Below are 24,909 nucleotides of genomic sequence, written 5' to 3' on the forward strand. Positions count from 1 at the left end.
ATGGAAAGGTACGATCGGGGGTGGATCTGGATCTGGAGTAACACATAACCTTGCACTTGGAGACATTAAGAGGCAAACAGTTGGTTAACGACCAATCATGAAGAGCATTTAGAGGGCTGGACAGCAGCACCTTGTCCATACAAACGTACTATTCTTCTCCCTTACTCAATTATGGCACTAGAGAATATATTTTTTAATATGCTATAGATATCCACCATTGGGGTGCATCTATCGTTTTATTTTTTTGATTAATTATTTTTTAAAGGAGCCAGGAGCAGCCAAAAATCTATAAAATCGCCTCTTTTTTACACCCACGAAACGAGTCCAGCGTGCTTATTTAACGGTCGATTTTTAAAAAAATACGCCAAAAGATGCACAGAAAATATCTTTCTCATACCGATGATGAAATTTTTTTAAAAATTGGTCCAGTTTTGGAGGAGAAAATAGTAGAATACGAAAACTCGATTTTGTCAATTTAAAATACGTTTTATCTGGTCGAAGCGCAACTGTCGCATTCACTCTATATATATATATATTGATATATATTGTCGCATTCACTCAATATATACATACACTCAATATATATATCGAAGAAAGGAACGGTAACAAAATTAAGGTTTCGGGTGTACAGCCCTCTTAAGATCATCTTGTAAAAGCTCACAAGAACGTTCAGAATCGAGACTCAAATAGAGCTTTAAATCATCAGCGTATAGTGAGAAACGACAATTGACCAGTTTAATACTAATATCATTTACAAATAAATTTCTTTTTGCAATCTTAAATTTCTATAGTTATTATTTTGTTTCTTTTCTGTTATTTTTTTGACCATTGTGGCGCATTAGGAATTCCTGTAATGCTACAAACTTAAATAAATAAATAAAGCAATATATATACGGAAAAGAACTAAGCATATTTTTAAGATTTTATTGTCAATTTTAGCCTATTATTTGTAATAATAAAAAGCATCATATTCACATCTGCTGATATGCAGGGTCAACGGAAAATCTACGGTCTTTGGTCGCATTTTCCGAGCGCGCGTATGCAGCCGCGTCAGCGTCCCACCGGAAACGACACTCGCAGCGGAAAATTCTCCAGCATCCAGTCTGATTCTGGACTCCCACCGGTTGGTTACTACTACGAATGTGGTGGTGAAAACGTGTTTTGCACATCTGCACCAGCACGCAATCGCAGATCGCAGCCTCCAGTCAGTTCGGCGCGGAGCTTCGCCGAAGCGCCAGGCGTCGCTCGCCCCCGCACAATCAACACCACACAGCGAGCGCGTTGTATTCAATTCGTAACCGACACATCGCACATTGTAATCAGTGACTCAGTGTTATCGAAAGCCGGCTTTATTTCCAAAAGTTTTTCCAGTTTTTCGCGTTTGTTTTTGTGCACTTTCAACCGAGGAGCTGTTACGATGCATGCGTCGAAGACAATGCACAACTTACAGGAGATGCACTTTCGGGTAAATTGCATTACATATTCCATAACACATCTATAAATAATACATAATTCAAACTTGAAGATTTAAAAAGACAATATTTGATACTTATTTTTATTATTCCGAGCACGTTTTCCGTTGACAGGGGGGGTTGCGTATAAATTTTCCGGAAGACACCTTTGAAAATAGTGGTTATGAGATATTTCCTATGAACAAAGTGTAACTTAATGCTCCTGCGGACTCGTAAGTTAAAATATACGGTCACACTATCGCACAGGGCTTCCCAATCTTGGTACCGCAGACAAAGGTGTTCCCCCGTGTATAAATCGCCTATAAATCAAAGCTTTAGCAACGCTATATTTTCACTACACTAATATTGTATAAGTTAACTGAAACTTCCAAGCATAATTCACAAAATATTACACCACACTAAAAAAATATAATTAAAAGTAATAAAAAAAAAACTAAGAAAGGTCATTTTTCAGTACGACGCGGCTTCTTTTGAATATTTAAAACGCCGCTATGAAAAAAGAGTGTTTACATTTTTAATTAAGAAAAGTTATCACCTACGCTGATGGTAAAGTTTGTTTTGTAACATTTCAACGCCCGTTTAAATATTCAAAGACGTTACATCGAATAAATTACTGATAAAAAAAAACTAAAACAATTGAGCGACAGATACAATGCAAATCTGTCTGTGTTGTTTTAAAAGTCGTCAGTTGTTTTCATCGAACAGTATTTTTTTTTTTAATTCAGCGTGCAAAATTATTTTCAGTACAGTACAAAGGAAGACCGTTGTAAAGGTGTATACAGATATAGTAAATGTTGACATTATGGATGCTGAAATGATCATAAAAGCGACTTCAAAGCGAAACTTTAATATTTATTTGTTTAAAATTAAAATGTGTTGCTTTCTGGGACGCGCTAACTTGTCGCTTTGTATGAAACAGAGTCGAGAGCTTTTTTAATTGAATTATTCAGGGAATATTTTCAACATTTAAAATAAATTCAAATGCACACTATGATAGTATAAATATTGATAAATCTATGTATTTATCAATATTAAAATTTGGCTACAACATATTTTTTATTTTAAATTAAAACTTTGGATGATATCAATGCAGAGGATTTTAACCAAAAAAATTGTTCTTTCATTAGCGTCGTCATATTAAATTTTTTAGAGAAAAGCACCCTTCAGTAGTTTTACGATGGCTTCTGGACTGGACAGATATGATAGGGTAGGGGTTGGGATAGATATGTATATATGTAAGTACAGAGAGGAACAATGAACTATTGAATAAGGGGAATTAATATTTCGTTCAAACTTTGTATGAGACCGTTCCGATAACTAGCTGAAAGGAATTATGATTTTAATGACATTTTATAACAATACATTTATGAATTAAAGGTGGAAAACTGCTATGAGATTATATATAGAAAGGCGCAATTATTTTTTGGAAACCATTAAAATTACGATAAAATAAATTAAACTCGGGGATTAGCAATCTTGATTTTAGTATCAACCAGATAATGAATTATAATTTGCTCCTGTTTCGATATTTTATATTTTAATGCACATATGTATTTTCATTTATGCAGAAAAAATTGGATAAATGTATTTACATTTTACTATTATTGTACTACACTAGTATATTATTTGGCAAAATAGTTACCATGAAGTCATTTTAGTACTCCATTATGCAAATATGTACTTAAACGTGATATTCAATACACGAATTTTTAATTACTAATTCATTATTCGGCTATTTTGTACGTTAGAATTTTTAGGGATGTAAAATTATCGTTGGAATTATTAGTGATATAAAAAAATTAATTAATTAATAAAATTTTCAATAGATGGCGCTAAATGCTCGGAGACTTCTATTAGCCTAGAGGAAACATTGTTAGCAAACAGTATATATAGAAGTTTTTTCTTTTGTTATTATATTCGTATGTTTTGTTGGCAGTGTTTTAGCTGTGACCTACATATTATATGTATGTCGAATTTAAACGAATATTATAGCACGGCAAGCGTTAACTAACAAAGACACACAGAAAAGCGATAATATATATATATATATATATATATATATATATATATATATATATATATATATATATATATATATATATATTACATTATAGCCAGTAGTATAGCTCCGTCGTAAAGCTTCTGCTTAACACCGAGAGGCGATTGAAAAGAATTTTACTGAGCATATCTGTAGTGCTGCTGGTCAGACCTGAATATTTGTGACTCCAGGTGGATCGTTTCCTATCAGAGTTTGCCAATTTTCTCTGATTTCATTGTTGAAACGGTTCCCGATTAAAAATTGGCTAAAAACCTTCCAACCTACTATGTCACCACCATTTGAGTATGATTAATGTACAATAAAATTTATATACAATTAATAGATGTCTCGTTAATTTTTGGGTTTTCAGTGTCTCGTAATTCAGCGACTTGTGTAATAAAAATGCTGTATTGTTTGTGATTGGCCAGGAAGGCGCATTGGGCTTAGTAGCTTTGTAGAAAATGTAATAAAAAAAATAATGATATATATGTATATACGCCTCTAGAATTTAGTGTAGTAATAATATACACACATAAAGTATTTTTCAACAGGGTAACTGGGAGATTTTCATGCTTCGGAAGAATTTTTTTTTAGCTTGAATCAGGATTTGAACACTGAGCTGGATTATACAGCTTATAAACTGTGTATAAAAAAACAAAATTGCTGTAAAGAGACACTGCTTTATTGCCGTGTACGTTTTTTTTTGTGTCGAATGGGATAAGGGAAATAAAAGCGCAGGTGAGACGCTACACAAAGGGATAAACCGTAATCGGAAAACATTCGAAAATTCAACCAAACACTGCTTACTCTTGCTTTATTTTTTCCTCTCGTCTCCACTCTTTTCTTAGGTACATACATGGGTCCATTTCTGTCGTGTCTTTGTCGAGGGGTTCAGCGGGGTACTTTTGTCCAAAATTGAATTTCTGTGTTAAGCCCCGTTACACACATGTGCGTCCATTAACGTTTCGGATTCGACATTAGCCTCGCCGAATCCCACATTAGGCCGCACGATTTTGATCGTCCAGGATTAACACAGTGTGTAATTTCTGGGACGAAGGCGTCTGCTTCGAAATCCCGGTGTAATGTTAAATCGACGGCACGTGAATTCGCACTTAAACATTACGACTGCGATTTCGTGACCTTTGGCTATGCTTTCGACGATTAAACGGCCTCGAATTATTGCTTGTTTCGATGGCCGGTTTATGGCGGCAGGCTGAGTGGATAGCGATCAGATGATTATTTATATGTATATATATATTATCACTAGATCGCGAAACTTCTCAAGTCTCCAATATTCAAAAGACGTGATTGTTCTGAATCGAGTGTATATTTTTTGATTTTTAAATGCTTTTATTATTACAAAATTATGTTCACAATACATATTATATCTATTTTAATAGCTACTGATCTACTGATCATTTTCTATTTTACAATTTTAATTTAATTTTGTTATTAATCATAGTATTATATTATTCTAATAATGTACAGCATAATAGGAAAAAGACCTCAAAAACCTATTCACAATTCTTATAAATGCTCATAATACATCTAATACATAATATTAAGACTCTCTAAAGTCGATGACCTAAAGCAGATTGTGTTTAGGTAATCTGTGTTTATACCTGAAGGGTATAGACATTTTGTTGTAATCACCGAGACTCTTCACAAGTGTTAGTATGGTTATTAGTGATTATGTTATATAATCTACTGGTTAGTTTGTTAGTAATATCTGTAACAAACGGAATATTATTTATGGCATGCAGTTTTTTTTGTTAGTATATATGGGTATATTATAAAGTATTTTAGGGATTTATTTTGTATTACTTGGAGCTTGGAAAGTTTAGTATTCGAAGCATTATTCGAATCGGGTGTATATGATTAGTGATCTTGGTGTACTTTTTGACAGTAATTTGACATTTAAAAACCATATTTTAAATGTTGTCAATAGGTCTAACCAATCATTAGCATTTGCAATCAGGCAATTTAATTTGTTGTTTAATGATTTCACTCTACAACTCTTTTGTCAGGTCCATTTTGGAGTTTAACTGCATAATTTGGTCACCTAACAAAAGATTGTATATTAATTTATTAGAAAAAGTTCACAAACAATTCTGTCGGTTTCGCTATGTATTATAAAATGTATGGATACTATCTTTGGTTATATCCAAGCAAATTTATTTTGGGAATGACGGGTTTAGTCAGTCTTGAATCTCGTTGTCGTTTTTTATTATTACGACACATTTTCTTTGTTCTTCGTGGAAATATTTATAATCCACCAATTCTTAGCGAATTCACTTTCTATACACCAGAAAATTATTTTAGAATACGCAAACCTGTTCTGTTTTCGCCAATTATAGCGAAAACTAATATTATTTTAAATACTTATTTGCACAGCCATAGGGTATTTTAAACATTTAGCTGATCAGACGGATATTGACATATTTAATATTACTATTGGTCGGTTTATAGGATCCGTTCAGAATATTGTGTTTCCTTAATATTTACTATCTTTTCTAATTTTATTTTCTTTTATTGTTAATTTTATATTATAAGATTTCATTATATGTTTTTATTATTTAATTTACTTAAATGGGTTTTTACCTGTATAAATAAATAAACAACTATCAAGCGTTACTCGGGAGGATAGAGGTTCTGGAAGAAAAAAACCTTCAAAGGGCTCCATCCCCATTCAAAAAACGATTCTATTTTGAAAACTGTGGAATTGCATTGCGGAAAAACACATTTGCCTAGTGTTTTCCTGCGTTGAAAGTTGAATGTTAGAAAAAACAATTTAAAGGACTCCGACCAATTCCAAAACTCATAGACCGTCGAATTGCTAATGCTTCTCATTGACACTTTCAAGAAATCATAATATAATTACCTTAATTTACAATATTAATAACGAAGACCTTATAACGAAAAAGTGTGCAAGAGACTTGGGTATTATAAAACATCGCAAACTGTCATTTATTGAGTATTTTAACCATATAGTCACTAACTGATATAAGCTATTGGGATTTATCTGTCGAGTTGCGAAGCCCTTTAAGAATCCGCATACTCTGATATTGCTCTGTAACAGTTTGGTTCGTAGTAATATGGAGTATGTTTCAGTCATATGGTCTCCTTATTATCAAACCCAGATATGTAGATCATTTAAAGACAATTCAGAATCGTTTTCTGCGCTATTTATCCCATAAGACTGGTCTTGTAAGATTGTTGCCAACTTCTAATGACAGATTCTCTTTTTTCAAGATCGCTAGTTTGTCTCGTCGCAGAAGGGTTTCTGATTTGTAACTTATATACGATATTGCTAATGGTATTTATACAATAAACATCCACAGAGACATATGTATATGGAGAGAAACCCGGTGAATCTTGAGATATAACAATAACTCAAGATTTTGCGAGAGAAATGAGTAGGGAAAGCCAATTTTGCAGGAATCGTTTCAATGAAAATCAGAAAAATTGGCAAACTCTGATAAGAAACGACCAACCTGGTTACAAACCAAGGTCTAGCCAGCAGCAAGCAGTGTGACCATAGCAAGATATAACACTAGTCCATGCTGCTGGTTCAGTAACACTGTTCGACAAATGACGATTTTATCAAAAATACCAAATACATACATACATATATTATAGTGGTCTCCGTGACGGGCCGGAATGTAAATTTACCGAAAACGCAAATATCGAAAATCGAAAGATCTTAAGTCGAAAGATAAAAAAGGGTGATGGTAAACGGTACATACTAACGTACATACTCACTTAATTTGCGCGAGCAGGATACAACAGGAACAAGAGGAACAGGCTTTTCCTCCCGTATTCTGCGCGCGCACATTAATACGGGAGGAAAAGCCTGTTCCTCTTGTTCCTGTTGTATCCTGCTCGCGAAAATTAAGTGAGTATGTACCGTTTACCATGCACCCTTTTTTTTGATCTTACGACTTATGATCTTTCGATTTTCGATCTTTGCCTTCCGATATTTGCGTTTTCGGTAATTTCACATTCCGGCCCGTGAGGTAGACCCATATTATAGGTATAGCATTTCACCTCGTTGCATGAACCGTAAATAATTCTAATATTTATATGACTTGTTTACTCAATATGTATTTCATTTCATTCTGTATTGGAATATTTGATTTGATTTCAATAAACACAATATAATATAAAGCAAATATTACATATTTGCTTTTCATTCAAAGTATGAAAGCTATTGAATGTAACGTAAGGAAATCTGGTATACAAATACATACTACAAAAAAAAATACGTATTAATGTTTATATTTATTCAATAATATGTATATATATACATACATATATATTTTTTTACTTATTTTATTTCATAGAACATAAACACTCGCCTTTACAGATCGCTCCAAAGCGACGAGTGCACTTAAACAGATACCATACAATCAATATATACATATAGGTACATAAGCATTTTATACAATGTGAATTCATACAAACATCCATAGTGACATCTATTGAGAAATTTTTACTGCATTTTATAATCAAATTGGCGAACCTCAAGACGCTGAATAACTCGATGTTAACGAGAGAGATATGAGAGGAGATGCCAATTTTACAGGTACCGTTGAAATGAAGATCGTTGAAAAAAATTGGCGAACTCTGATAAGAAACGATTGACCTGAGGTCAAAAACCGAGGTCTGGTCAGCAGCGGGACTCTAGTAGGACTCAAACCCGTGACCACTCTGCTCGTAAACATAAAATGCTAATTACTAGTCCACGCTGCTGTTTATTATTGATATTATTGTGCACAGTCTATCGATTTCCTCTGTGCATATATCAATGGATGACATACCTATGTTTGTACACATAGTAGATAAGCAATCAATTAACTCTGGATTGTGGATTACGGTGCACAGCTTCATAGATTGTTGATGATGTAGTCATTTGAAATATCCCGCACTTAATTGAATTTTCCGATGGAAAAATCCGAAACAAGCATCGTAAAATGCGAGGGTCGATTTCCTTTTCCGATGAAAAGGGCCAGTATTAGGTCATCCGAGGACTTTCAGCTTCCAGTAGCCACTTCAAAACGGTTAAGGAGCTTAACGGTAGCCCCTTCAACAAACTGAGATTATTTCCACGTATCGTCGATAATACGATATAAAATTCGCGTTATACTGTCGAAGTTTATTTTTTTGTTTCGGAAAATACCTCGTAAAAGATAAGAGAAACTTTAAGAAGGTTCATAACAAGAACTGTGATTTTTTTTTACCTTATATGAACATATTGTAGAGATAAAAATAATATGCTTAAAATAATGGCGAATATCGATCCAAATGAAATATTGCTTGCATATGATCATGCAAAGCGTTGGTTTCTTAATGAATTAGAATAAAATATAAATTTAATCGATTTTAGATTTTTTGTAGATCGTTTTTACAAGTACATAATCAACGCTTTGCAGGCAACCTTCACACGACTCATGTTTAATGTACAAAAATGTAAAATAAAATTATATACATTGTTATATAAACATAAAGTTTCAACAACTGGAAGTGATGATGTTACTCGAAGCTTATGAAAATAAACTGGGATATTTTCTGAAGCAGTTTGAATGCAGCTGTACAGTTTTCATAAAAGATATCAAAATCGTTAAAGTTTTGGCAAATATCCATCGACAAAAAGTCGTAGAATATTCTTGTACCAAATCCTATCCTACTTCTTAATACATATTACGTATAATAGATTATTATTCATTATTTTTATTAAATGATTTCAAACATTTTGATTTTTTTCTTTTGAAGCATTCAATACTTAAGAATTAACCATAGTTTGAACAACAACTTTAAGAGTTTAAAATTTAAATAATGCATGGCTTTTTACATGCAATATGTAATAAATGAATAGAAAATATTGTTGTTGCCGTAAATAAATAACATTTATTAGTATTAAATAAATATTAAGTAAATAAATAACATTTATTATTCAGGTAAGATTAATTTTTGTTTTTTGTCATTCTATGTATACGTCTTTTAAAGTGTGATGATTATTTATTTATTTATTTAAAGTTTGGACCGTTGTAGCATTACAGGAATTCCTAATGCGCCACAATGGTCAAAAATATAACAGAAAAGACAAGAAACAAAATAATAAATTAGACATAACAAAAACAAAACATATATATACACAAACAACTAAAAATAATAATTATTATTATTATATATCAAAGAGTTTCAAAATTTGTCATCCGGACTGACCGAAACCAATCACGACAAGCAAATAATACACCACCACTACGTCGATCTACTCTATCGCGACGATGCAGCCTCCAGGAAGAATCAAAAAGTTCAGCATCAAAAAATGATGAAGTCAACCATGTTTCCGTTAGTGCTACCATATCATCACAAATATGTAGTAGAAACGGCTGAATTAAACGCAGCCAGCTTTGTCCTGAGACCTCGTGCATTTTGGTAATAAATTACCAATTTTCGGTCTCCCAGTTTGGCGCGTGACTTTCTTTGAGACAAGAAATGGCAGTTTTGATTGAGCCAACGGAGGTTGAGCCAATGGAGACGAAACGGAAGAGGAAGCAGAAGAAGAAGCCAACACAGTCACAACAGAATCACGACTATCAGGACCATTTGAGCAGGCAGATGTAGGAGAAGAGGCAAACATCGACGTCACTGCGACCGTTTCCATAGAAGATTCACTAATACTTGCAGACGTAGTTTTAATATCAGGCTTCAAACATCTATATAATGATATAATGCCTTGATAAACATGATATAATGCCTTGAACAGAGTGGTCACGGATTCAAATCCCACTGGTTTCTGCTGGTCAGAATTTGGATTTTTGACTCCAGGTCGATCGTTTCCTATCAGAGTTTGCCAATTTATCTGATTTTCATTAAAACGCTTCCAACAAATTTGCAACCGTACCATTTTTCTCGCAAAATCTCGAGTTTTCATCAATCTTGAATTTCGATGAATTGTATTGGATTTTTCAAATTTACAAATTTGGCCATAGATGTCTCCGTAGATGTTAATCGATATGCATTTACTGAATTCCGCTGAATTGTTTAATAAGAGATAAAAATGACCACTAACACGAAAGCCATGTGAAACGTAAAGGAGGTATGTAAAAATGCTGCAAATTTACAAATTTGACCATAGATGTCTCTGTGGATGTTAATTGATATGTAATTATACTACATAGTATCAAATATACAATTTTTCTGGCCAGCAAGGTGTATTGGAACTACCTGTTAGGCGTTCCTGGTATAAATTTGTATATTGTATATGGTATAAATCTATATATGTATATACAAATGAATGTCTGTGTGTGTGTGTCTCGAATAGGCTGATAAACCACTGAACCGATTACGATGAAACTTTCAGGATTTGTTGTGTGCATGTCCGGAAAGATTACTGTGAAAAAAAACGGGAACGGAAACGGGAAAAACGGGAATGAGTGTCATTGCAACGCAATAATTTCAAATGTGTTCGCTACCTGCGTTTTTCCGACAAATGGGAACGGAAACGAAAACGGGAACGGGAACGGGAACGAGAACGGGAACGGGAATTGCATGCGTTATTATGGCATTGCAACGCATGCAGGGGTTCAGCTATGTAGTTGTATATAAAAATGAATGTCTGTTTGTCTGTCTGTTTCGTATAGGCTCCTAAACTACTCAACCGATTACGATGCAACTTTCAGGATTTATCGTGTGCATGTCCAAGAAGCTGACTGTAAAAAAAATCGCGCAAAAAACGGAAAAAAGGGAATGAGTGAAATTGCAACGCAATAATTTCAATTGCTTTCGCGTCACGACCTGCGTTGTTAGGGTAAAATAAATAAAAAATTGAATAATTTCAAATGTGTTCGCTGCCTGCATTTTTCCGACAAATGGGAACGGGAACGTGAATGAGAACGGGTATGGGAACGCAACGGGAACGGGAATTGCATGCGTTATTGTGGCATAGCAACGCATGACGGGTTCAGTTAGTAAATAAAATAAATAAATCGACACTACTACTTGCACTGTTCAAAGCCCACAAAACGTATACGTAGTATTTAATCTTGATAAATAATTTGCAATTTATTTATTTATTTAAATAATTTTAGCTATTAGCTAATTTAATTATACATGAGCACACCCATGTGAAAAACACCCCCAGCTGTCTTCTTTTTTCTTACTCTACTTACAAACAATTTGTCCTTATTTCTAGTATAAAAACTATGTCTGTATTACTTATCGTATAATCATTAAAGTACTTGGGTAATAACCTACGATCTAACTTATAAACAAAACACAATGTACTAAGATTTAAACTAGTTCTAATACTCATCCATTCCAATTCATCTAACATACCTCTAATACTTCAATTACGATAACACTGCAAAATATACATGGAAAATGATCAATTTATAAACAATACCAACAGATTATCCAAATACCAAACATGCACTAGCCCAAAGTGAATCGGAAATGCGCTCGTTGTTACATAGGCATGTAGCTTGCGGAATACTCTACGTACAAATTAGCCTCATCCATCATTTCCCAACAGCTGGGTGGGGTGTATCTTCAATGGGAAGATGAGGGTGGCAGTGGGTGGCTTATACATATTACAAAACGTCCCGTCTTAGTCGGATCGTGGCAGCTGAAGCTTCATAATAAGTTTAAACTACCCGACAAAAGATCTATCCGAATAGAAACTTGATAGCGGATAAACGGCGAGTTGTATCGCAGGCCCCTTTACAGTAGCTTTCATTCAAGCCCTTTGGAAAGACACGCACACATACAAAAGTGTCCCACACGTGTGTGAAGGCATATTGAGGTTTTCCTTTAGAAATATGGCTTTGTATAATAAATTTTGTGACGGATTTCACGTGCGAATTCACCGAAAAATTCGATTGAAAGCGAACGCGTTTCGTGACTGTACCTACCAGATAGATCAAAATCATTTACTTTGATGTGATAAATATTGTATCTCGACTATTGCGGACAGACAAAAAGCACCCTGACATAACCATCCCGACATAACCACGCGGCAACAAAATCGCCTCAGGAAAAAGCGCCCGGGGACCAAAATTAATTAAAAAAATGAAATATCAATTTCGACTTTGAGTTTCGTGGGAATCTTCAAAATAAAATCTTTCTCCGATTAAATAGTCGCCCCCCAGTGTACATATTTCCAAGAAAATTGACATCAAACGGTGCCAAGAAAAACTAAGAAGTTTTATAAAATCAATAATGACACTAAGTGTACGTAGTTAATAATAATCCACCTTTCAGGTTGACAAAGTGATAGATGAGCATTTGGACCTGTTTGATTATCATGTTGAGCTGGTCAGTTTCACGATATTCAACACGATTCTATCTTATTTAAATGAGATGAATGATTTCTAATTTGTTAATGTTCTTATTTTTCAATGTGAAACTGGTTTGATGCATTGAGGCAACCTTTCAGGTCACATTGGTCATTAATTTATTATTGTCATTATTATTATTTATTTATTATAATAATAAAATTAATTGATTTTGATTTTTAAATGCATTTTATTATTACTAAATTATGTTCAAAATCTTATATATATTTTAATAGCTACTGATCTACTGATCATTTTCTATTTTACAATTTTAATCTAAATTTTGTTAGTAATCATAGTATTATATTATTTTAATGTTAATGTACAGCATAATAGCAAAAATAGTTCAAAAACCTATTTAAAATTCTTTTATAAAATAAATAAATATATACATTGATTTCATAAATTTTACGTATTTTAGTTTTTCGATAAATTAAAACTGTGATCTCATTAAAAATAAATATATTTTTATTAAACATTTTAAAATTTGTGGTATTAATCTTATTATAGGATTAGGTGTATGTATATATGTGTTATATTTCTACAATACCATTTTAATTAAATTTTTATTTAACAACTCGTAGGATACAAGAGCATGCGTCCCGATGCGTTGCTTAAGTTGACTAATGGATTATGCTTTAGTTATATTAATCACTTCGAAGTCCAAATCGATATTGATGTTTTAATTTTTTCATATATTCTGGCATGGTTTTATCGTCGAGTGCTTTTTGCTGAGGCGGTTTTGTCGGCACCCGGTTTTATCGCCGCGCGGTTATGTCAGGGTGGTTAAGTCGGGGTGGTTATGTCGGGGCGGTATGTCGGGGTGGTTATGTCGGGGCGCTTATGTACCGATTTTAACTGGACATCGTTTTACATGAGATGATTTACAATTCATTAAAAAAGTGTAATAAAAAGTTTTTTTGATAAATTGCAGAATATATATGTACATATTTATATATCAAAATGAACATAATATACTGAATCTCGCACCAAGATACTGTATTTGTCAGAAACCAAAAAAAAAAACAAACAACTTCTATCCACAGTGAAGAGTAAAAAAAGACCAAAATTTAAATTTTTGCTTTTAATTTACATACATATATAAGTACCCACCTTTGTACAAAAGTTAAATGAAATGAATACATTTAAAACAAAACTTTTAATATAAGAAACAAAGTGTATATACATACATAAAATATGTATGTTCATATGTACAAAACGAGTTCGAATTTTCGCATGATCACAAAACTTCATCTATTGTTACTACATACATAGATAAAGTAAAAAGTCAAAGTATGAAATAAAGTACAAGACCTTAATATAATTTTTATAGTCGAAACTTTGAAAGATTATTTTAAACTTTCAGGTGTAACTATTATGGAACACTATTTCATCTTCTTATACTTTCCATTATAAAACAGCGCTATTAACATGGAAAACTCGCTGTCGACGTTCTTAATATTAAGGTAATCCAAGCTCGATAAATCAGCTCAGTGAAATTTCCCTGCAAATATTTAAAAAAATTCAAAATATAAAATCAACACGCTATGAAAAAATGTTTGCGCTCGATATAATACTGTTTACATAACAAACCTTCACATTGAAATTTATTTTTTTACAGTCGGTGTTTTTAAGCCAAAAATAATATTTATCTGTATTGTTAGTGCGCTGGAGTGTTCGATAAAAATGATGTGGAGATATTTGGTCCATGGGGTATATGTATATTTTTTTTCTCCCTACACTTCCAATGCTTTTTCGTCGCATGTTAAGAAAAAAAATGAGAGCTTCTATAGTTATCGCGAAGTAAACAACAACAAACAGGATATATCTTGACTATAGAGTGTTTTTACTATTTTTTGTAATTATACATTTTTTTCAGATACGAACAGAGAAGATTCAAAAACGAGTTAATCAATATAAACGAAAAATTTTTCTCAAAAAAACGTTAAATTTCTCTGAATCAAGCCTCATGTTGTAAAGAAAACGCTCTGCGTTATTAAATTTAAAAAAAATAACTTACACGCAAAAGGGTAAGTTACGTCGCGGCGAATGAAAAGCGACAAGAATTTTCTCATACCTTTCTGAAAGTAGAGAGTGGAAAATTTTCCGAAAGATACTTTCCATGAATTATTAGATTGCTATTTATCATTTCGCCTTGTTTATATGACGTTTACGCGCGAAACATGCCCCTCTTTAAGGCCATTTAGTTAATACCTCTCAAAAGTATAAACACTACGATATTATATTTTTTACACGACGATTTTCACCCCCTGGACCAAAATTGAATTACGAAACTCGCAGAACCAAAGCTGAAAAAGCTCGCAAAAAATATATTCACACAACTTGATGAACAATCGAAGGCTTGTACGCCCCGAGGCGAGTTTCAAGTTTTGCGGTGAAACTTCTATGAGAACATTTGAAGACATGTACATACGTATATAATACACATATATATGTATGTATATACACAACCAAACTGAACTTCCGGACGCCTAGCTTATTCCGTTTCGACGGGGGTCATAAAACCGAGAGAATTCTAAGCGAGGCCTCGACATCCGGAAAACTTCAAAAGGTCATCTAACCGGGTGGCAAAGTCATAATTTCTCTAGTGAATGTGTTAAGTGTGCGTGTGTGTGTGTGTGTGTGTGCATCCGTTATTTCATTACTCGGATGAGGAAGTCAAAATGGAGCTGGAAAGTCAGTTTTAATTTGGCTTTGGTCGTTTAGTCTTCGCGCGCGGGGAGCTTTTGCCTTGAATTACAAGGTGGGATGATTTGCTTAATTAATTCAGAATGCATCTACGACGTGACGTGGTTTGTAGAGTTGTGTCATTGAAAGCTGACCTGTATCTCGTTAGCTTTGTGGTAAAATTTCAGACCAAGCCCAAACGTTAATGCTTCATTTAAACCGAATAAAGCGGACTCGTTCGTTTCGGATAATAAAAGTTTCATACTGTACAGTTGATCGTATGGAATTATACACGCTTAGCCTTCGTCGGTTTCCATTAGCTCCAGGATTTATTCCAAAGTTTTAACGTATAAATAATGGAATAGCAAATTAATACTTTAAACGCAAGTTTAAATTGAATTGAGAAAGTTTGCGGTCCATCTTTGCCCTTTAAAATTTTGTGAAAGTGTACTACGACTTTCAAAAGTTAAATTTCTTAATTTAATATTTAATGTAAAGAATTATTTTCACTATAAATTTAATGTTTTTAATTTGGATTCATCTTAAACTGAATAAGAATATACTGCTTATTGATTAGAATATATAAAAAATAATAATATTTAAGTATAAAATTTGACTAATGAAAGCAACAAATTTGACCCGTGAGTATTCAGTTTATTTTATTTAAAATCATCAATTAATATACATTGTTGTGTGTAAAAATTAAGCATTTTCTGATTTTGTTCTATAAAAATAATAAAAAGGTATATTTATATTATTTGTATATACTCAAACAATGTTCCAATCCATTCCAATATACATATATCTATTATATTTTACAACATATCTTTATTTAAAATATATCTAATTCCGATTATTGTTTTACCTTAAAAAATAATCGGAATTAGGAATGCTGAAATTTTCCATTTGAATATTGCAATTTTAGAACGAAATCATCAAACCAGCAACATATATTAGTGGTGAGCGTGTAATGCTTTCAACAGAATGGTCACGGGTTTAACCCTTGGAACGGTACTAATGGCCAGAACTTGGTATATAACTCCAAGATCGATCGTTTCCTATCAAAGTTTGCCAATTTACATGTTTTTATTGAAAAGATATCTTGAATTTTCTGATTTTTGAAATTATGCAAAAGCGTTTGTCAAATTTATCAATAGATGTTTATATCATGCTGTGCTAAATCGCTCTATATATTGTTTATCGAAGACGCCTGGCCATAGGCCTTCCTTGTATATATGTACATACATATATTAGACATATTGTTGCATAGGGGTGGGTGGAGGATCCAAATAAAAGGCCAAAGTCGCTTCATATTATTTATCGGGTGATCAAGGAGATCCACGCACTGCCAGTGCTCCGTCCAGAATGCCTTCATATGGCCTAAGTACCTGCTTATAAAAGGCAGGTCGCTCACTGCATCTTCCTTGACGCGTTTGTTTACCTATTGTTATAGTCCAGATATGCAGTCCCACGGTCTCACGCTGCCAGTTCTGAGAACTCTAGTGGGAAGCAACCGAATGCCGTTACCGACCACTAAGACCATTCAGGGGTTTCCATTGCTAGCCGACAGCACTTAAGCCTGGAGATAATCCTTGAAAACCAATTATAACGGCGGCTCCTTTTAGCATATACTACAATATGTTTAATAAATTGAAATCAAATTTACTTATCTTCTATTATATACATTGTTGATGAATGTGTGCTATGTATGTAAATCTACTGTTTTCAATCTTATTTTACTTTGACTTGGATCGTAAACTACAATTTTTTTACTTTTTTTTTAATTTCACCAATCCAAGTAAGGCAGTCTAACTACACTATTACTGTTTAAATTTCAAATTAAAAACAAAGTTTTTTTTCATACCGTATATGTATGTACATATAATATTTCCAAATCCAAAATAACGATCGCACATCATATATATAGACGGTAATCTGTGTGTGTGTGTGTGTGTGTGTGTGTGTGTGTGTCTCTCGCCGAACATAATGAATGAATCGATAAATACGATAAATTTATTTTTCGACGAGACGACTTTGTCGCGACTCGAACCGATAACCCCAAATAGCCTGAATATAGGTCTAAATTGAGCTAATGGTCACGAACATCATGCCAAATCCAATTCTTCATTTTGCCTTTTTTTTTAAACATTAATTGAAATATTCCTTCTCGCCATATAAAAATACGTAATTTTAATAATTTCATTTAGCGAGGTTTTGAACCATTTTTTTATGTATTTATTTTCAATTAAATTATAATTATAATTTAAATTATTTATATTTTGACGATATTCGAGAAAAAAATTGATTTCATTCACCGTGGGCGCCGGGAATCGAACCTCGGACCCTCCGATCCAAACGCAATGTTCTCATGAGCCCGCACCACACGCCATATCCTCGCCCAAAATACGTGTTGTAAATACACATCATATGCATATGCACTTAATTTGTTATGTGGAATAATAATATTCAACGTTACGAGGCCAATGACCGTTTGTGTATAATCGGAAAATATTACATTTTGTTAACGTTAACTTTAAGAATTGAAAATTATTACAAATAAAGAATTGAAAACTATCTATGATAGTCTACAAAAATAACGGTTCTGGTTCCAGATTTTTTTTTTAGTTTTATACGAGTATATAATAATTTTATACCCATGCGATGATATTTCATCGGGCTATTCACTAGTACTACATATAATTCCGATATCATTTCAAATTATTGTTAGTACAACCGCCAACATTTATAGCACCGCTTTAACACACTAGAAAGTCAATGCAATTTTTAGCACACCCAACTATGCATTGAAATGCATTCATATTGTGGACAAGCCTTAGATATGCATGGCGCTCACATACGCACAAAGGGAACACAAACCGTCTGTCTACTTGTTGCAACACATTTGCGCAAATATGGTGCATTAATTTTAATGGGTCCATATATGTACATATAGTACATGATATGGACGTAAATTTCAATCGGACCATACGTTTCCAAATGTCATTATTGTTTGTTACCGAATGGATATACATATGTATGTTGCAATTACGTGTGGCAAATTTTAAATGCGGTAAAATATTGTCGACACAAAAATAGAGTCAAACAGCTGATCTACATATTTTGTAGAATGGAGTAATGAATGTCATTCAGTGCAATTTATACCTAGTTAGAACCCAATTTAATCTATTGAAATGTGTATAAATGTGATTAAACATGTACGTACATATGTATATTTTGTTTTGAATTTGTTCGTACGTATACATTACAAATGTATGTACAAATATCTCCCTTTTCTAGTTCATCACAGTATGATTCACGCACGGACTATTCATCAAGGACCATTCATCAAAGGGACTGTTCAACAAGACATTGTTAGTTAAATACCTATTCACCATAGCATTCGTTCACTGATTTACATAGTAAACCTTGAAAAACACACTTTGCCTACATTTTATGTCAAATATACATACATCATATGTACCACGACAGGAATTACTCCAAGGCGACACATATGGTTAGATTATTACTTTATCTATGTACGTAGTAACAATAGATGAAGTTTTGTGATCATTCGAAAATTCGAAATCGAGATTTTGACTGATTCGAACTCAGAATCGATCACTGATCAGGTTTTCATGATCTAGTAAAAATCTGTGTCTGTGTGTCTGTGTATTTTGGGAATTTTTTGAACACCGTTAGTCCTATCGAACTGAAGCTTAGTATCGGTTACGGAAATTCTTATCGATACGACGTAAATTTTTAAGTTGACCGGAAATGGTACCTCCCCTTATAGGTATGCTCTTTTTTTAAGTTTTTGAATTTAATTATCTCCAAAACCGCTAACTGAATCGGACTGAATTTTTTTTACATTTAATAGAAATAATAATCTTCATAGCCTTATATTTTTATCTGAACTGGAAGTAGTACTTTTACTCTGGGGAATCAAGGTTTTTTATATTTTTCTCAGAAAATTTTTGATTTATTGAACTGAAATTTCATATCTAGAAGTTTAAGCTTAATACCAAGTTATGTATAAAATTAAGTAAGCATCCGGCAACCGGAAGTGGCAGTTTACTCTGTGAAGAAGAGCATGTGTGCTCTTCACAAAAAAATTCAAGTATAATTCGTGTATCAATGTGATGAAAATAGAAAAAAATGACTAAATTTAATAAATCGGAAGTTGGAATAGTCAAAAATGTTGTGACCGCGATTCTTTCCACACCTCTGAATGCTGAAATCAAGCTGAAAATTTATTTATTTATTACGTGAATTATTTTTATATAATTTTTTATTACATATATCGCTGAATTTCGAGATGCTGTAGAACACGGAATTAAATATTAATTAATTAATTAATACACACATTTATGGATTTAGACTTGTACATACATGAATTTTTACATATTGTACATAAATTAAATTCAGATATTTGAGACATATCGGGTAGAATGGTTTTTGCCAATTTGATGGAGCCGTTTCAACAACGAAATCATATAAATTGGCAAAATCTGATAGGAAACGATCGACATGGCACGTGCCTAGTCTGTTGCCCCTTTGAGCCGACCCTGACAATGTATAGTATAGAGGCTACCATGAAATTAATTGAACAAAATTAAAACTTTATAACGCAATAAGTTGAATATACAACTTTTGAGCAATGATTCATTTTTTTAAATGAAATTCGACTTATTGATAATTTTTATATAAAATATTGTAAGAATTGTAAATAGGTTTTTAAGCTCTTTTTCCTATTTTGCTGTACATTAACATTAGAATAATAAAATACTATGTTTACTTACAAAATTAAATTAAAATTGTAAAATAGAAAATGATCAGTAGATCAGTAGCTATTAGAATAGATATAAGAACATACATACATAGTTTAGTAATAATAAAAGACATTTAAAAATAAAAAAAGTAATATTATTGATGACATTGAAGCTACAGATCATAATGAAAACGGCAACATGAAAAACACACATAGCCAAACGAAATTTGCTCAACACGACCACATCCTTCATTACAATACATATCCATTATACTCGTATGTAGTCGCGCCTGAGAAGACTTGCAAGAGACATCTTTATTGGATCCAACGCGGATCTAACACAGTATATATTTTATATATATACACATTATTTGCGGGCATTTATTTGCGGCGAAACATCAAAAGATATTTATGTCTGGGGAGGGGAACGGGCACCATTAAGAATTTCAGCAGGGCACGTAAGGGATGGCGAATATTAACGCACAGCGCAGACACAAGAAATTAAATACCGTTTATTTTCTTAGGTCACGTTTGGCGAGACGTGACTTGCGACCGCGAAACAGTCACTACTTACGGCCCACCCCAGTTTCAGACGGATTGATAACAATTAGAAGCTACCACGCACTTCCCCACCCCCCTCCCAAATCCTCCGTTTAATCTTGCTCTGTTCGCTTGGCCTGTGACGAAGGGGGTTGTTCTGGTCTAATGGACCCCTTTCCCCCCTCACTTTTATATATATTTTTTAATTTGATCCGACGCTCATTTCGGCGGAGTAATTGCACGCATTAATTGCCAGTCTGGTGTACCGTCGGGTAAAAATGGCACGCGCTGTTGCAAAGCTCTCAAAATTCCTTTTTTATGGCGATGTGAAAAGTCACCCTCTTTGCGAATTATGTATATTAGAGTGGTCCTCACTTCGGCAAGAGTTTCTGATTTTCCAATAAGTGCTAGTACTACTCTTATGTTATGTATGTCTATAAAGATGTAGAAAAGTTAATATTGAATTGTCAATTAATAGTAAAATTTCAATTAATTTTCCTATTTAGAATTTGAATATAATAAAATTCGATTCGATTTTGATTATAAAATTAAAATTTTACTACTAAATATTTTATTTTTAATTCTACATGCTAATTTTATATTTAGTTTATAAGAGCTAGTCTCTTATGCTATGTCTATAAAGATATTTTGATTTTTAAATGCTTTTAATTATTACTAGATTATGTTCAAAATACATCTTATATCTATTTTAATAGCAATTGATCTACTGATCATTTTCTATTTTAAGATTTTTATTTTATTTTATTTGTAATCATAGTATTATATTATTCTAATGTTAATGTACAGCATAGTAGGAAAAAGAGCTCAAAAACCTATTTATAATTCTTGTATATGCTCATAATACATCTAATACATAATATTAATTAAAGACTCTCTAAAGTCGATGATCTAAAGCAGATTGTGGTGTTCAGGCAATCTGTGTTTATACCTGAAGGGTATAAACATTTTGTTGTAATCACCGAGACTCTTCACAAGTGTGTTAGCATGGTTATTAGTGATTCTGTCATAAAGTCTACTGGTTAGTGTGTTAGTAATGTATGTAACTAACGGAATATTATTCATGACATACAGTTTTTTCAAGTTAGTATATATGGGTGTATTATGAATTGGATTTATTTTGTATTATTTGGAGCTTGGAAAGGTTAGTATTCGAGGCGTTACTCCATACTGGTGAAGCATAGGTTAGTAATGGTAATATAAATAGAATATTATATTATATTGAAATAGAAAAGTTAATATTATATTGAAATAGAAAAGTTAATATTATATTGAAATTCTAAATTTTTTTGCACTATTCTACATCTCTATGATGAAATTATCAAATTAAAATTCTAATAATTACATTCACCAAGAGCATAATATTATTGAGCAACAAAAAAAAATACTAGAGCAAAGACTAATCAATGTTTACTAAATTTGACTCACTGAATACAAATATGACAATGATTTTGGTTGATTTAATGAAATGCGCAATTTTTACAGATTTAGCGTCTTTAACTCAAAATTTGATATAGTTATGGCAAAAATGAGTATTGGAATCAATAGTGAAGTGTTTTTTCTATTGATTGCCATTTATTTTTGCTTTAAAATATGAATAATTAATTATTTAGCAAATTTTAAAGGTCATGGGCCAAACTCAGTAAAGATTGATTAATCTCTGCTCCGGTAAAAACGTGATTTTTTGTTGCTCAGTGTAATTATCAAAAAAAAAAAATCAAAAAATTTCAGCAAAGTGAGGGTCACTATTATATCATATATTGTACAAATGATACTGGAATAAATACATAATTATTTTTAAAATTTAAATTTCATGCTACAATGAATTGCTGTATAATTTTCAATTATTATTGCAAGTAAAGCCTCCATATATCGATACTAAATAAACAACGAGAGGCGACCAAAATTTGCCATTATTACATATTTGATGTGATTGGTATTAATTAAATTCAATTATGATGATTGAATAATTAAATTTATTGTATACGTGTCTATGTAAAACTGTGAAATGAATAATATCGCTTGTTTCAAATCCACTTACAAATATATGTATTATGATATATATTTGATAAATATGTATTATTTATAAGGCAATAATTACATCATAAAACGGTTAAAATTAAAGCTAACATATGTATATTATATAGGTTATATAATAAAATACTATTAAAACAAAAATTCACATTATATTGATGGCTATCAGATAAAATATTATATGATGTTATATTTTGTACACTAAACTTATGTAATCATTCTCCAATATTAGAGATATATTTTTTAAATCATAACTACCAAAGTAGTAAAAAGAAAAACATGATAAAATAAACGATAAAAATTTTATATGGAATTTATATAATAAATAAAAGGATGAATCTAGTTGATTTTTATTATGGTTCAATTTGAAAGCTATAAATTTTGCAATGTGCGTGAATTCTCAGTTACTCGCGAAAATTTTAGTATCATAGAGATGTTATATAAAACGGCTATTATTCAATTCTATTTATATTATGTTTATGTACATGCATACATATGTACATATGTTTGTATGCTTATTTTTATTTCCAAAGTGACGAGTGCACTTAAGCAGATACAATACAATCAATCAATACATCAATACATCACTACATACAATTAATATATAATGCGAATTCATACAAACATCCACAGTGACATCTATCGAGAAATTTTTGCAGCATTTTATAATCAAACTGGCGAATCTTAAGACGCTAAATAACTTGAGATAAGCAAGAGAGATAGAAAAGGAGATGCCAATTTTCACATTTTTAAAATCATTTTCATACGAATCCGCGAAATTCGAGATACAGAAAACTCGAAAATTGTGAGAAATAGGTAATATGAATATGAATTCTATTTTGATTTTGATTTTTAAATGCTTTTTATTATTACGAAATTATGTTCACATAACATCTTATATCTATTTTAATAGCTACTGATCTACTGATCATTTTCTATTTTTCAATTTTAATTTAATTTGGTTAGTAATCACAGTATTATATTATTCTAATGTTAATCTAAAGCATAATAGGAAAAAGAGCTCAAAAACCTATTTACAATCCTTATAAATGTTCATAATACATCTAATACATAATAATAATTAAAGACTATCTAAAGTCGATGACCTAAAGCAGATTGTGTTTAGGTAATCTGTGTTTATACCTGAAGGGTATAGACATTTTGTTGTAATCACCGAGACTCTTCACAAGTGTGTTAGTATGGTTATTAGTGATTCTTTCATAGAATCTACTGGTTAGTTTGTTAGTAATACCCGGTGAGTAAACATGCGTTGAATATTTTAGATAGTGAGACTAAAGCTTTAAATGGAAGTTGTTTGATTGTGATGTTATCTATTGAATCTCGCCCAGGTGCCTTTTTATTTTTTAAATTACGTATTATATTTTGGATTTCACACGGATGCACCAATTTTATATTTTTAGTACTGTTAGTGGGAGTTTTTGTGATGATTTTAATGGACCGGTTGACTTTATTATGCGTTGGTATGTGATTGTAATGTTGTGTGAGTGTGTGATGTTTTTGGAAGGATTTTGATAATAGTTCTGCTTTGTCGCAATCACGCATCACTGAGATTCCTGCATCATCTAATGGAGGAATCGAGTTTTTTGTCCTGCGATTTGCTTTAGCTAATTTCCATAGAAAGCCATCAACTGAACTCAATTTTTCTAATATGAATTCTATGAAAATGAGATCTCTGATAAGAAACGATTGACCTGGAGCACAAACCAAAGTCTGGCTAGCAACGGAACTCTAGTGGGACTCGAGCCCGTGACCACTCTGCTTGAAAGCAAAATATGCTAATTACTAATAAAAACCGCATAGAATACATATTTTATTTTGATTTTAAAATATGCAATAATATACAGTTATTTGTAATATAAACAGCTTATCTAATAGTAAACATTCATTTATTTTTTTTTATTTATTTGAATCGAAAAATTAATATTCCACGATATCGATATCGTTGTCATAAAAAAAAATGATTTATCTTCGATACTCCCAACCAAACCTTAC

At 32.2% G+C, this 24,909-nt stretch overlaps 1 protein-coding gene across 1 annotated transcript in view; it reads left to right on the forward strand.

The window, feature by feature from the left end:
* The first annotated feature begins 1,207 nt into the window (after positions 1–1,207).
* The window catches only part of LOC143911702 (potassium voltage-gated channel protein Shaw-like), a 183,075-nt gene continuing 159,373 nt past the window's right edge, over positions 1,208–24,909 (forward strand). The window contains exon 1 of the mRNA XM_077430707.1: positions 1,208–1,465. The gene's annotated coding sequence lies outside the window, so the exon portion shown is untranslated. The remainder of the gene's footprint in view (positions 1,466–24,909) is intronic.

This window comes from Arctopsyche grandis, chromosome 5 (assembly GCF_051622035.1).
Source record: "Arctopsyche grandis isolate Sample6627 chromosome 5, ASM5162203v2, whole genome shotgun sequence".
In the NCBI taxonomy this organism is placed as follows: Eukaryota; Metazoa; Arthropoda; class Insecta; order Trichoptera; family Hydropsychidae; genus Arctopsyche; species Arctopsyche grandis.